The sequence below is a fragment of the Rhinatrema bivittatum genome, chromosome 3, assembly GCF_901001135.1.
Source record: "Rhinatrema bivittatum chromosome 3, aRhiBiv1.1, whole genome shotgun sequence".
In the NCBI taxonomy this organism is placed as follows: Eukaryota; Metazoa; Chordata; class Amphibia; order Gymnophiona; family Rhinatrematidae; genus Rhinatrema; species Rhinatrema bivittatum.
Window position 1 is genome coordinate 76140784 of NC_042617.1, and position 15140 is coordinate 76155923.

At 45.3% G+C, this 15140-nt stretch overlaps 1 protein-coding gene across 1 annotated transcript in view; it reads left to right on the forward strand.

Moving 5' to 3' along the window:
* Window positions 1-288: 288 nt before the first annotated feature.
* The window catches only part of FOXN2 (forkhead box N2), a 101563-nt gene continuing 86711 nt past the window's right edge, over window positions 289-15140 (forward strand). The window contains exon 1 of the mRNA XM_029593389.1: window positions 289-770. The gene's annotated coding sequence lies outside the window, so the exon portion shown is untranslated. The remainder of the gene's footprint in view (window positions 771-15140) is intronic.

Below are 15140 nucleotides of genomic sequence, written 5' to 3' on the forward strand. Positions count from 1 at the left end.
CGCACGATGGCAGCGGAGTGTTCGGCCTTAAATTTGCCTGCTAGAATTCCTCCAGTAACTTCGCACTACCGGAAGTACTGAGACGTGGCCCTCCCCCAGTCTTTTACAGCGAAGGAATCCAGCATAACCCCGCCCTAGGGATTTGAGTCTATTACGGCAGAAACAGCTTTACCCCTCCCCCACGCCACCGGCGCAGACGCCAGCTGCTCCCCCCCACCCTCCAACGTCGTGACATAAATAGAACGCCCCGCCCTGTCCCGCCTCCCCACTGGCCGCACCTAGGGCGCGCGCCAACCCTGGTTCTATTGTCCACGTCACTGTTCGCGCAAATCTGCTTCTTTCCCTCGCTTCCCATACCATCCCCTCAGCAACTGCTGCTGTCCTAGAACGGAAGTAAATGTGTATAATGAATCCGAGCAGGTTTCCTTTTCCCTGCCTCAAGCTTCCAAACTCCTTCGGAGAGTGCCGTCGGCACAAGCCCACCCCCGTTATCTCCCAGCATAGCCTGCAGAGAGGAAGCGGCGTGCTGATGCTGCGCAGCTGCAACTAGAGCGTGAGAGCGGGCGGCGTAGAGGAGAGGAGGAGAAGGGGCGGGGTCAGGCGGGCGGTGCGTTGCCATGGACACGCGCGGGGGCACCTGGTGGCGTGGCTGCTGCCGCTCTGCGGTGTGCTCTTGCTTCACTCTGTGCGGATGCGGCGACTTAGAGCTGACACATTCCCGTCGCGCGCTCTCTGCCATATTGTACACAGGGACGCGTTCCATGCCTGCTGTAAGTATCGGCCTTAGGAAGCTTGTTTCTTTCGGCTTGCACTTTGCTGTTCAACGGCTCACTCTTCAGCTTATGCATGTTGTTATTTTATGATATTTTAATTTGGGGGGCAGCAGATCTCATTGATGTGGCATGAACAGGGCGGCGCCGTGCGTTGCTATTTTTTCCGGGGCGATTAAAGCGGGAGTTGAGCCTGTAGCTTTTGGAAGGAGGGGGATGGGGGTGGGCGAATCGAAAGCTGGAGGGATTCACCCTTTTGGCATTGTGTTTGAGCTCTAGACAGGCTGGGGGCTGCGTTTTTCCGGGGGAGGACGGGGATGTCGGGCGCTTTTTCTTTTCTTTCTTCCCTTCCACGTTAGCTTTTCTCCGGCTTGAGCCGAATTGGGCAGGCATGAATGGAGGACCGGCCTGGTGCATGAACAGAAATCCCAAGAGTGGGACATTCTTTGCTTTGCCTTCTTCTCGGGCTTTGCTTCACGTGTACTTTAGTCGGTGTCCTTCGGGCTTTGGCGGACGCATGGTTCCGTCTCTCGGCGTCGGTCCCCGAGTTGGAGGGAGGGAGGGAGCGGGGCAGCAGCTGCCCTTACTCTCGACCATCTGATTGCAGTGCGCCTTGAAAAGCCTCCCGAGAGGGTTTCGGTTCATCCCGGCGGAGGTGATACGCGCCTCCCTTGGGGGGGGGGGGGGCGCATTTTTTGTTCCCTCTCTCATCCAGCGATGGGTACTGGGACAGTCCAGCGCACAAGGGGCTGGCGGCGGCGGGTGACAGCCACGTGGTGCTGGGAGAGCCGGGCAGGGGCTGGCACTGCCTCCCTCCCTCCCCCCTCTGGCAGTAGCGGCCCATGTGCAGGGCGGAGGCCTGGAGCCGCCACACTGATCGCTTCTTCTCTTGAAAAATCGCTCTCTGCCTTTTCCCTTCTGTGTACCTTTTTTACATTCTTTTGTTGGAGCTAAAAAGCGATCGTTGACCTCTAGTGCTCCTGGGGCGGTGTGAAGATTTTTTTTTTCTGCCCCCTCTACTTGCTTTCTAACAAAAAGGTTTAAGCAAGTTTGTGTCGGGGAAGGCAAGCGGGGATGAGTGGTGTCTCTTCCTTTTGTTGAGTTCGCTTGCAGTCGAAGTGGGACGCTTGAGCGTCTATTAGAACTGAGCAAAATGAAGGAATGTATGTATCACTGGATTGCCTCAAAATACCCCAGTTGTTTGAGCTTTAGCATCTTTTCTACAGATCTAAAAAAAAAAAAAAATAGGGACTAAGCATGTTATGCAGATTAATTGAATTGTATGCAGACACAATTTTAAATCGTATAAAACAATGATCGGCGCTTTTTCTTTTGGGCGGGATATGCAATTTCTTACTCTGCTGTATTGAACAGGCAGCTGTTTATTTTGTGAGCTGTTATTGATAAATGAGGCGTGTTTGATAGCACAGTAATGCAATGTGGGAATACGGACATACTAGGAGTACTTTCAAGTGGTGAAATGTGTAACTTGTGAAGGTTATTTAGATTGTTGAGAAGAAAAGTAAAATAGTAAAAATGAAGCTAGTAACATTATACAGAATTTTTATAGATTGGTGTTAATAGCACAGTGTTTACTGAGGGATGGTAATAGTTATCCTGGGCATCCAATTTGCCTTCAGTTTGTGTAAAACTCAACCTGTAAGAAGGCTTGGAAACTCTCATCTTGGTTTTTTTGCTGAAGGTAGACTGCATAGCTATCCCCAGTACATGTTTCATGACGCCACTGTGAGTTTAAACTTGTTTTTGTTCTGTATGGGCTCCAGGCAAATCTGTGGCTTGGTAATTTATGATTTCCCACTGAAGTGTCAACTCTTGAGATAGTCAAGAAATATATTTATTTAGCTCGCTTGTATATTTGGTTTGCTTAATATTTATTTTCCTACTTTCAAGCAACTACACCATTTTGTCCACAGATTCTTAATTTTAGACAAAGTATTTACAATTGAGTTGTGTGAGATGCCTTGATGCAACAGTGGGCTGGGTATACGAAGTTCCTCCACATAGCTGCAGAATGGGGGGAGAAAAGCTGTTTTTAATCAAATCATACATTTTAAGTTTGTTGTTTTAAGGAAAATACAGGTGAGGCTTCTAATAATATTTCCAGAAGGCCCGACATTTGCTCCCTGTGAAGGTAATGTTTGCAGCCCTGAGACTGGAGGATAGTTCTAACTATTGTCCAAGGGCATGTGTATCACCTAGCTGAAAGGGTTTTACAAGTGAATTTAGGTTTGTGGCTCCTGGCCTGCATTATTAGAAAAATACAGCAAATACCTTCGGTACATGCGACTGGACCCCCAGTCAGGGCTGGTTGTGTTTGAAGGAAGGAGCAGGATTAAACTTCCAAGCCAAAATTACACTAAAACAAAGAGGAAAATTACTTTACTAGCTGAGTGTGTATAGTAAAGAGAATTTGTATGTTATCACCATTTTATTTGTTTACGTTTGTATAACTACTCATCCTTGCTTTCTTGAGAATAATTGAAAAGCATTTACTGTAGTCACATAACAGATGCAAATGTATTAGGTTTTTTTTTTCCTGTAATGGAAACATTTCAGTTCTTTCTGTGAAATCCAGTATTTTCAATGTGCAAAGTATTAGGGCAGTGTAGGAGAACTGTTCACCTATCCCATTGTAGAGGTGTTTTGTTTTTTTTAATTCTGTCCTTTGCAAGGCTTGTAGGCCCATTCCATGGCTAGTTAAGCCACGTGCATTGATAAACAATAGTGAATAAGCTGCTTCTGCTTCAAGGTAATTTGTAAATCAGCTACAAAGATCTGGCTTATGAAGACTTCGAACATTAGCTAACATTTGCAGCAAGCTGAACATTTCCAGTGTAAAAAAAAAAATCAGATGATGATAACACTGGGGATAGTAAGATGCATTGTATAATTGTGATGATCAAGGACCACATTGTTGAAGCTGAAAACGGCTGAATTGATTTAAAAAAAAAATACTTCTGGTTCTCTGCTCCCTATGCCACTTTCAGACTTGTTCTGTCCATCTTTTATATCATGTGCCCGTTTAATCCTTGCTGTGAATTTCGTTTGTCCATGGTTACACCTAAGAAAACATGACTTGGTGAGCCTGTGTTACACCATGAGCAGTGTTGGGCTAGCCAGAGAACAAATTCAGGCTGGACTCTGGCTGTTCTCTCATAAAACTTCTTTGTTAATAACAAGAAAACAAAATAGAAGCTGCTCTGCTTACCTTCGCAGTTTGCAGTATAACTTGCGGTTTAGCAGTATTCGCCTTCCCCAGGCTCTGTTCCTCCTGGGCCTAGCTTCTTATCCCCTTCAAAGGAGAACACCCTCAGAGTGGAACTCCCTTCCTGTTTGTGGCTTAAGTTGGACCAGGCTGAATGCCTAATCCCAGGCTTTTAAGGAGGGTCTAAGATACACTCCTTCATAGTTTGTCTCATTTTGTCACACTTGCCATTTTATTGTCTCCACACATGGCGTTACTGCAGGTCCCTGGAGTATAAAGTAACTTTGTAGATGTCATTGGTGGTTTGCTTTACCAGCCTATAGGTGAAAGAGCTCAGAACTATATTAGATCAGGTAAATAAATGCCTCTTTGTCCTACAGCTTATCAGAGAGCACTGTAAAGTTATAAAGATAGAGTTGTGTGGGTTGTAAAACAGGCACCTGTGGCTTTGCCTACCCAAATCCTTGTACATGATGTAGTAAAATTGGGCTTTGATTCTTTCTAAAAGAATGTTCTATCAAATTACTCTGAACATATAGCTATTCTTGATTTTCGCGCTCTAAATATTTGGAAGGGGAATTGGCATAAGGGCAAAAATAATGGACTTCTCTTTGACACTTGTTACTTGCCTTACTGCTCTAGGAGAGTTACAACAGCATAATCAATGTGTTATATCAATAAAAACATAAACCGAGTAACAGAACAAAAACAGTGAAAGGCATAATATTAAATTGATGCCCTAATCCATAACATCCTTCCTAACCAACCTCCAAAACATAATAAAACATTATGTAAAACAAAGATCATAGTTACTCAACTAAAAATAACATAGAGTAATAATCCATAGGCTATTCAAATTCATTATTATAAATATATTCTGAAGCAGCATAAAAGTACCAAGCAGCAATCCAAATATAACCCATTTGAAAGGACAATGTAAAATGTGCACTGATTCCACCCCCCCCCCCCCCACCTCCATCAGTTAAATGTTTGCTGAAAAACCCGTTTGTTAACCAGCTTCTTGAAAAATAAATAGCCAAGCAATAGATGTACTTCGGCTCATGCTAGAAACCAAATTCCTAAAGCAATATTAAACCTGAGTGCCATTTGTTCACAACTTCTGTTTCTGTGGTTCATTCATCTCTTCCACCAGTCTCTTCTCATTAAGATGTGCAAGGAGCATGTGAGTGTAAATCAGGAGTTAGGGAGATCAATAGCAATCCTGGTCTTTCTTCAAAAAGTAAACTATATTTAGTACTATTTGTCAGCCACACAATCCAAAGGTCAAGGTGGCTCACAATTGTATATGCGTACAATTGTGAAATACATAAAACATGAAAAAAAAACAAATTAGGACAAATAAAATGCTAAATAGATAGTATAGTACGCATGTGGAGAAGGCCTTCCCCTGTGCAGTTGATAAGGATTGGAAAGCAAATGGATAAAGGGATCAAAGGGCAGGATTTTGTCAAATGTGTCCACTGGGAAGGGTACTTGCGAGACTTGGAGGACAGTGGTGCCATGCACCGTGGTGGGAAGTGACGCATTGGAAGCTCTGTTTTTAGAGCTGTGGAATTTGTGGTGACTGAGAGCCATCCTTAGGGAGGGAGAGAGAGACTTGCTCCGAGGACCAGGAGAGATGGGGTACAGCCATAGATTGGGGAATCCAAAATGGAGGGGTAGAATTTCAAGACAAAGGACAGGAAGAGAGAACATGTAAAGAGAACTAGAGACTTATTGATTTTTGGCTGAACAGTACGTGAACTTGTTTTCTGTTTCTTCTGAGAGTGATAGGACGGTCATGCAAGTAATATCAGTGAACAAATAAGTATATCAGCAAAACCTCTCCTCTGGCACAGTCCCCTCAAATGCCTACTATTTCACAAATGCTCCAGATTTCTTTTTGCTCTGGAATATAAATAATCTTGCACTTACCTTTTCTCTCCGACTCCCCCCTTGTTTCCCACGTTGCCCCTTTTTTTTTCCAGTCGGGTTCAGAACGCAGTGGGAAGAATTCCTTCCTTTTTCCTTGCCTGAGAGTGTCTCTCTCTGCCCCCTCCTACGGGCCGATTCAGTAAAGTCCGCGGGAGAGCGGGCGAACGGAAGAGAGCGCCCGGGGACTCTCTCTTCGCCCACCTGTTTTATTCCCTTGTTAATTGTATTTTCTATTCATTTTGTTATATTGTAAACCGATGTGATGTTCACACTAACACCGGTATAAAAAAAGGTTTTAAATAAATAAATAAGGGCATTCGACATGCATTTGCATGTTGAGGGCGCTATTAGGTTCGGCGGGTTGGACGCGCGTTTTCCGCCCCTTACTGAATAAGGGGTAAGGGGAAAACTTGCGTCCAATGGCCCGCTAGTTATGTATTTAATTCATTCTGCCGGCTCTTGTCTGCTGCCACAGTAAATTCCTGCCTCCTCTCGTTTCAGGCTGTGCAGATGTATTCCTCTCCCATCAACTCGGCCCCTCATTTCTCTTTTTGCCCCTCCCCCCCCCCCCCCCCCCACACACCTGGAGATTATCAGTGGTTTCTCCTCTAAGCTCACTCTCGCCTCCTGACCCTTCTGACTTGTTTCCTTCTCTCTGAAACTTTTTATTTGATTTATATTCCACCTTTTCAGGCACTTCCAGGCGGATTACATTCAGGTACTGTAGTTTATTCAAATACATGAGGCCTCCTTTTTCCTCCATCCTCACATTTTAATCTGAAGATGTTTTATTTTTCTAGCAAGGCACTCTATAAACTAGTCTCTATAAAAACTGCTAACTCATACATAATCTGCCACTAAACCATTGTTAAGTTGCCCCATCTTAATATTTCTTTCCACAAAGGAGTTACGAAAAGTGTATCATGCACTGTAGCAATTTAAAAAAAAAAAAAGTCTATTTACGTGTTTAAAACCTTTAGAAACTTCAGCCCCGTGGAGCGAATTTTCAAAGGAGCTGTGCTCGTGAATGTAGCAGTCTTCAGAAGCCCATGTACACGGGGTTAATCTTTTTTGAAAATTACATGCTATGGGTCTAAGCTCTTTAAGTCAGGGAACCCCCTAGGTGTGCATGGAGAGGCTTTTTTTTTTTTATTATTGCTGTAATACTGCCTCCCGAGGATTCCAGACCACAGAACTCTCAACTAATAAAGCTTTGGCCTCCGGTTGGAGCAGCCTCATGAGGTCCCACTCTGGCAAGGAGGTGGGTTCCTCGCCACAGAAACCCAAAGGCCGCTGGGTTCTGTGAAGTTCTAAAGTGTCCGAAGAAGAGTGGAATATTCCCTGAGACAGCCAGTCTCTGTTTGTGTTGAAAACTCCCCACAGGTTGAAAATGACCAGATATTTGACTTTTTTTTTAATTTTTTTTTTTTTTTTACACCTCAGGAATTTTGTCCACTGGAGAGAGCATAGTAGGGTATAGCACTAGGTCTCCCCTACAGGGACTTCACATACCTTTCATCGTCACCATTCCACACATTCTGCCTTTTTCCTCTGACGCGTGCTTTCCTCTGTCTTGATCGGTTTGTCCCGTTCAGAATCTTGCACGGAGCTTTTTAAGCAGGAGTTACAGTGATGGCTGATGAGAAATCCTTCAGGGGAATGTGGGGTGAGGAGGGGGAGGGAGGTGGGGAACGCCATTTGCAACGTTAAGTATACATAGTATCGCAGCTCCCTAACTTGCCCAAGTGTAACAGAGATGGTCGTTCGCCTGTACTGAAAGGGCACCCTGTAATCTGTTCCCTGCTGTATTGCAAGATCTATTAATCATATTTTGGAATTTGGTCATTTTTTGTTTATATTCCGTCTTTTGAGAGACAAAATTAGAAAACAGTTTTACATCCTCGTAAGTATAGATTCCTTCCACCTGACAAGTAATGTTTGCTATTTGTGTATAACAGTTCTGCAGTTTTTCTGTTCTTGCTTACCAGCCTGGCTCCTAACGCTTCAGCTTTTGAATGGGAGCAGTTTGAAAGCTCTGTAACTGGCATGGCCCCAGAACAGCACAGCTCTCTCGTAGGAGAGCTTGGTGTGGTGGGATTCGAGGTATACAAATATCACGTGGTTTCTGACACGCGCGGCACGATAATGCTTAAACTAGAAGTAGTATTGAGGGCTATTGAAGGAACTGTGCATTCTCTCCGAATGTTATGCCCCTGGTGATTGTCATATGGAAAATACTAAAAAATATAATCAAAGTGTTAGGCAAACCATCTCCTCTTATTTGAGAGTGCTGTAAGAAATTGTTATATTTTTTTTGCTGAATTTCCATAGGGTTTCCCGTTTAATTTTAACTTTAAAAAGCCGTTTGGATTTTGCCAGTTGAAAACACCTATGTTGAAATGGCCCAGCAGGTGTATTTTTCTCACTTAAAAGGAAAACTTTTTTTTTTTTTCCCCCAGTGGCTTGGAGTTGGCATGATATAAGAAATATTTTGTCCTCCTCGCAACAGTTGCCTGAGCCCCCCATGGAGTGTGTTGCATTTGCTGAGTGCTTCTGCTGTAGCTTTGATAAGATTTCGTTTGTCTTGCTATTTACTTTTTAACAATAAGGTGTTACATCACTGTTGCTCTTGCAGCGTCTATGGGATTCCAGGACTTACCTGCCAAGAATGAAATGCATTTGCCATACACTCCTGCTCTACCCCCACCAATAATTATTAGTTAGGAGTTGAGGGGAGATATATGGCAAATATGTATATATATTTTTTTTTTTCCTCCTTGCAGTACAAATCCTCCTCCTCCTCCTCCTCCTCCTCCTCCTCCTCCTCCTGCAACCTGGTGCAACATTCTTCAGTCTCCTCAATGGCACAGTCTTCTCGCTCATCAGTTCTCTCTTCTTCCCCACATGCCCCCATTTTGCTGTCTCACTCTCCTTCGTGGCCCAGATGGGGGAGGGGGGGGGCTGACTACATCTCCCGCTTCCCCCCTCCTCCCCAGTCAAAGCTGCTGCTTCCTGCTCCTGATGGCCATGCTTCCTCATCCTCCTCGGTCCCAAGGAGGATGAAGACATCGTCACTTGCTGCTTCCTGCTCCTGATGGCCATGCTTCCTCATCCTCCTCGGTCCCAAGGAGGATGAAGACATCGTCACTTGCTGCTTCCTGCTCCTGATGGCCATGCTTCCTCATCCTCCTCGGTCCCAAGGAGGATGAAGACATCGTCACTTGCTGCTTCCTGCTCCTGATGGCCATGCTTCCTCATCCTCCTCGGTCCCAAGGAGGATGAAGACGTCGTCACTTGCTGCTTCCTGCTCCTGATGGCCGTGCTTCCTCATCCTCCTCGGTCCCATTGAGGATGAAGACATCGTCACTTGCTGCTTCCTGCTCCTGATGGCCGTGCTTCCTCATCCTCCTCGGTCCCAAGGTGGATGAAGACATCGTCACTTGCTGCTTCCTGCCTTGCCAGCCAAGAAAATCCACTTGCCTCAGGCAAGCGGGCATGTGTGGGGTTTTGGGGTTTTTTTTAAATAAACCGTATGGGTGGCAAACATTTGGTATCTCCACCAGATGGCCTTCGTCAAAGACCTGAGTGGAGCAAACCTCTTGCTAGAGCACTCTTTTTTTTTTTTCTGTGGTTGCTGCACTGGGAGGCTCGAACTTGCTGCAGGGCAGGCTGCATCAGAGAATCTGGGTAGCATTTTGAATTGGCAGTTGGCAGAGAAAGAATTGGGTGGTGTTTTGTGTGTGTGTCCCCCTCCCCCCCCCCCCGTTCTTGGTGGCTAGGCTTCACTGCTTGGGTTTTGCACTGAATAGGAAGGGTGGGCAGTTAATTTCCTGATGCACGGCCAGTAAGAGATTTTTGAACTTGTCATTTTGGAAGGTTTTCCTGTGAAAACCCTGGGTCCTTTGCTTAGGGTAGGGGATTTCAGGGACTCCCTTATGCTACAGCTAGTGGTGACTCCCTGCAGGGGAGTTCCAGGTTTTTGCCTTTTTGTGAAGTTTTGGTGTGTTGTGGTGGTTTTCTTTTTTTTTTTTGTGGGTGGGAAGTTTTGCTGTCACCCTTCTCGCCCAGAAGTAAGGGTGAAAGGAGTCTCACTGAGTGGAGAGTGAGTTTACCATCTGAAGAGGACTGTAAGAACATTTTTGTTTATCTGGAGACACCCCCCCCCCCCCCCCCCCACTGGCGGTATTAACCCTGGAATAAAAGAGAATGCATTTGAGAGCTGTGAAATGTGGGATAAAAATTGGATTGCCAGTATTTTTGAGAAGGAACTTCTGCTCACATCTAGGATTACCCCCTGCCTACCCAGGTTCCTCACTTTTCCATGCCCTGGAGGCTATGGTATTCCTGGAGCCCTAATACTGAGGGACACTTGCATAGATAAAGAGCAGTTTGGAGAATTGAGATAACTTACTGTCTCAAGAACAAGTATGTATAAATGGTCAATTTTCTCAGTGGAAAAGGGTAAACAGTGGAGTGCCTCAGGGATCTGTACTTGGACTGGTGCTTTTCAATATATATATGAATGATCTGGAAAGGAATACGATGAGTGAGGTAACCAAATTTGCGGATGATACAAAATTATTCAGAGTAGTTAAATTACAGGTGGATTGTGTTACATTAGAGGAGAACCTTGCAAGACTGGAAGACTGGGCATCCAAATGGCAGATGAAATTTAATGTGGACAAGTGCAAGATGTTGCATATAGGGAAAAATAACCCTTGCTGTAATTACACGGTTAGGTTCCATGTTAGGAGCTACCACCCAGGAAAAAGATCTAGGCATCACAGTGGATAATACTTTAAAATCGTCTGCTCAGTGTGCTGCAGCAGTCAAAAAAGCAAATAGAATGTTAGGAATTATTAGGAAGGGAATGGTGAATAAAACGGAAAATGTCATAATTCCTCTATCGCTCCATGGTGAGACCGCACCTTGAATACTGTGTACAATTCTGGTTGCCGCATCTCAAAAAAGATATAGTTGTGATGGAGAAGGTACAGAGAAGGGCAACCAAAATGATAAAGGGGGATGGAACAGCTCCCCTATGAGGAAAGGCTGAAGAGGTTAGGGCTGTTCAGCTTGGAGAAGAGACGGCTGAGGGGGGATATGATAGAGGTCTTTAAGATCATGAGAGGTCTTGAACGAGTAGATGTGACTTGGTTATTTTCACTTTTGAATAATAGAAGGACTAGGGGGCATTCCATGAAGTTAGCAAGTAGCACATTTAAGACTAATCGAAGAAAATTCTTTTTCACTCAACGCACAATAAAGCTCTGGAATTTGTTGCCAGAGGATGTGGTTAGTGCAGTTAGTGTAGCTGGGTTCAAAAAAGGTTTGGATAAGTTCTTGGAGGAGAAGTCCAATAATGGCTATTAATCAATTTTACTTAGGGAATAGCCACTGCTATTAATTGCATCTGTACCATGGGATCTTTTTAGTGTTTGGGTAATTGCCAGGTTCTTGTGGCCTGGTTTTGGCCTCTGTTGGAAACAGGATGCTGGGCTTGATGGATCCTTGGTCTGACCCAGCATGGCAATTTCTTATGTTCTTATATTGCCGGATAAACAAATTACTAAAAATTGGAAGTTTTTTGGAACACCCAGCCTAAGTATTCAGGTTGTTTGTTTTGGCAGTTATTTCTGTTATGCACACAGTAATATTACACCGAAAGAGAGAGACATCTCCTGCACCTTGGGACCTTGGAGGTATATTCTCCCCCCCCCCCCCCCACCCGGGGGGGGCTGTGTGATGTTGAATGGGAGAGTACCCCAGGACCCCGTCCTTGATCAAACCCAAATAGAGGCCACATATAATAGATACATTTTATTAGATGGTGATGGCTTGATGATCTACTGGCTGCCTTGCACTCTGCTATGCAGGAGGGCCCTGATTCAGTTTCCTGACCTGCTGCCGGTAGTGGAGCAGCGCCTTGAGTAGCAGGTTGATAACAGGGTAGGGACTGCTGTGGGAAGCTCGGCAGGCTCTAGTGGCAGAGTAAACACCGCCATGGCAGATAGACAACCCTGACTCGACTGAAGTAGGAGCTGCATGGTCAGTGGGGCAAAGCAGGTCTCCATCATCATGGTGTCCTTCTGTCCTGTATGTGATGGTGGACAGGACCTGAATTCCCAGGAGGAAGAAGATACCCCTCCTACCCAGTTAGGGAATAGCAATCGAGGATCAGTTCTGTGATTGAACCAACCCAACCCGTTTTAGTGGAGGGAAGTTCATCTCCCAGCGGGCAGATTCCCTTAGCGCCCCTTCGGAAGCTTTGGCAGGAGAGAAGCTCAGGATCAAAGGCTCACATTGTAGGGTGGCTAACCCCTCAGGGACTGCAGCCAGGGCCAGTGGTGGCTTGGCAGGGAGGTTTTTCCCCAGAATTTGTAGTGCTGTTACATCAAGTATTTTGTGCCCTTTGAGAGCCAGGGGGACCTCCCTTGCCTCTGGCCTCAGGATGCAGCCATCTGCTAAAGGGGCCAGTATTAAGGAGGCAAGGGAAGCATCTGAACTCCCCCTCTCATTCCTATCAATCCAGGGAGTGCTTTTGGTCAGGCAAAGATTTGGACTATGGAACTCCTGGAGGAGGCTTTCAGGAGGGAGGAAAATGCTCCTTGGAGGAGGAAGAGTCAACAGTAGTCCGGCAATTCCAGAAGGAGGAGCTTTCAGCCCTTATCTCAAGTGTTAACTGCTGTAAAGCTAGTGGACCCCCAACCCAAAGGATCTGGCAGAAGGGGACTATCATACGGGTGCAGGCTGGACTCCGGGTGCCCCCCTGCAGGACCACAGATCTGGGTTAGGGTTTGTCTTCTGCCTAGCCAGCCCTCCCTCCCCCTTCCCCTGCAGGTTGAGCCCTTGGGTTCTGGGGGCCAGTAAGGCTTGGCCTTTATGACTGAACCTCATGGTTTCAAAGCAAGGCAGGCTGCGCAGGCACTAACTGGAACTGAGGACTGGATACTGGAGAAGGCTGGCAGCAAGATACAGGGCAAGGACTGGGGCTGGATAAAAACAGACTGGGACAGGCTACTGAACAAGGACAGGGGCTGGGCAGGATACTGAGGGGCAATGGCAAGGCAGGGAATGAAAACAAGGCATTGGACTGGGCGGGCACAACACAGACCGGACAAGGATAGGGCCAGACAACACAGAACAGGAACACTAAAACCCGAAGGCAGTGAGGCAGATGGCCTGGAGGCCACAAAGTAAGGAAAGATCCGAGTAGGCCACAAGCAAGGCACAAGGTCTAAGCAGGCCCAGAGGCCTCAAGACAAGGTAATAAGATAAGAGCAGCCAGGTCAGAGAGCCAAGGGTGACTCAATGAAGAGGCACTGAGGTATTGACAAGGAAGGGTTAAATAGGGCTAGAGCTCTGGAGGTACTTGGCAAGAATATAGGTGAGGCTTGCCAAGGACCCCTGATGGTGGAAAGACTGTGCAGCAGCCTGAACTATGACACAGAGTAATTATATAACAGGCAAAATCATGATAGGGGCACCATTCTTCATGGAATAAGGAGGGTTCTAAAGGCGTTCCTGTTACACAGAGCTTACAGAATGGTATAATTCACAAGGGGGGGGGGCTTAAGGGGGCAGGACCATGAGTAAAATATTTCTCTTGCCCCTAGAAGAGAGAAACAGTCTCCTTAGAGTACCTTGGGTAGAATCTTTGATCTCAGTAGTAACACACAAAATAATCCCTGTCAAGAGAGGATAGAATTCATCCTAAAACATCTATTTTTTTACAAATGCCATGCTGATTCAGGTCTCCATTTGTAAGGATATGTGACCCAAGCAGCATTAGACTGGATCCAGCAGCTCCCAGAGAGCATGAAGACAGCATAGCTAGAGTCTGGCGTAATATTCCTATCAAATGCTGTGTATGATTTGGTAAGGATGTCCTCCCAGGCTCTAGCCTCAGGAGTAGCAGTCAGGAGGCTTCTATAGCTGCACAGCTTCCCTTCCCTGGGAAAGGGGGCAAGGTGCCTATTGAATCTGTTTTGTGGTATCAAAGGACAGTTCTTTCTATCCTGTCCTACAATGAGTAAATAGGTGCCTTCTTATACCACTTCCAGATGGAGACGCTCTGCTTGTCATGGTGCCAGTAAGAAAAGGAGAGTACCTTGCCTCTATCTGGACCTAGCAGAGGCATATTTTCATATCCCCATTTATTTCGAAGAACTTGTTGCCTGTGCCCTCCAATGTTTGGGGTGGGTTACAATAACATATGTTCATATATAGTACATAAAAACAAAAAATGCAACTTAAGCAGAGCTAGCTATGACAAGAAATAAACTGGATTAGGCAGGATCTAAAGAAGAGCTAAAAAATGCTAGAAAAAGAGGGACTGAGGGCAGGGCTATAAAATTAGGAATTGTAGGTTTTTAGGGCATTCTTAAAGTCCTTGGCCCTGGGTATTGATCTAATGAATAGAGGAAGTGAATTCTAGATGGTAGGGCTTGAAATTGAAAAGCCTTGATCCTGTGTGATAGCTGTTCTGGTGGGTTTAAGAGAAGATATTTCAAGAAGGCGTTGGTTTGATGTTTTTAAGATTTCCAGAAGGGACATAGAAGTGTAGGATTGAGAGCAACCAAGGGCTGATGAAATTGTATATGATGGATGATTGTTTATATGTGATATGCCACTGGATTGGCAGCCAGTGTAGGGAATGTAGCACTTGAGTAATAATGATTGTGTAGTTTTGTTTTTGTAAGTAAATGGGCAGCAGAAATACGACGAGTGAGATAATCAAATTTGCAGATGACACAAAATTGTTCAGAGTAGTTAAATCACAAGCAGATTGTGATAAATTGCAGGAAGACCTTGTGAGACTGGAAAATTGGGCATCCAAATGGCAGATGAAATTTAATGTGGATAAGTGCAAGGTGATGCATATAGGGAAAAATAACCCATGCTATAATTACACAATGTTGGGTTCCATATTAGGTGCTACAACCCAAGAAAGAGATCTAGGTGTCATAGTGGATAACACATTGAAATCGTCGGTGCAGTGTGCTGCGGCAGTCAAAAAAGCAAACAGAATGTTGGGAATTATTAGAAAAGGAATGGTGAATAAAACAGAAAATGTCATAATGCCTCTGTATTGCTCCATGGTGAGACCGCACCTTGAATACTGTGTACAATTCTGGTCGCCGCATCTCAAAAAAGATATAATTGCGATGGAGAAGGTACAGAGAAGGGCTACCAAAATGATAAGGGGA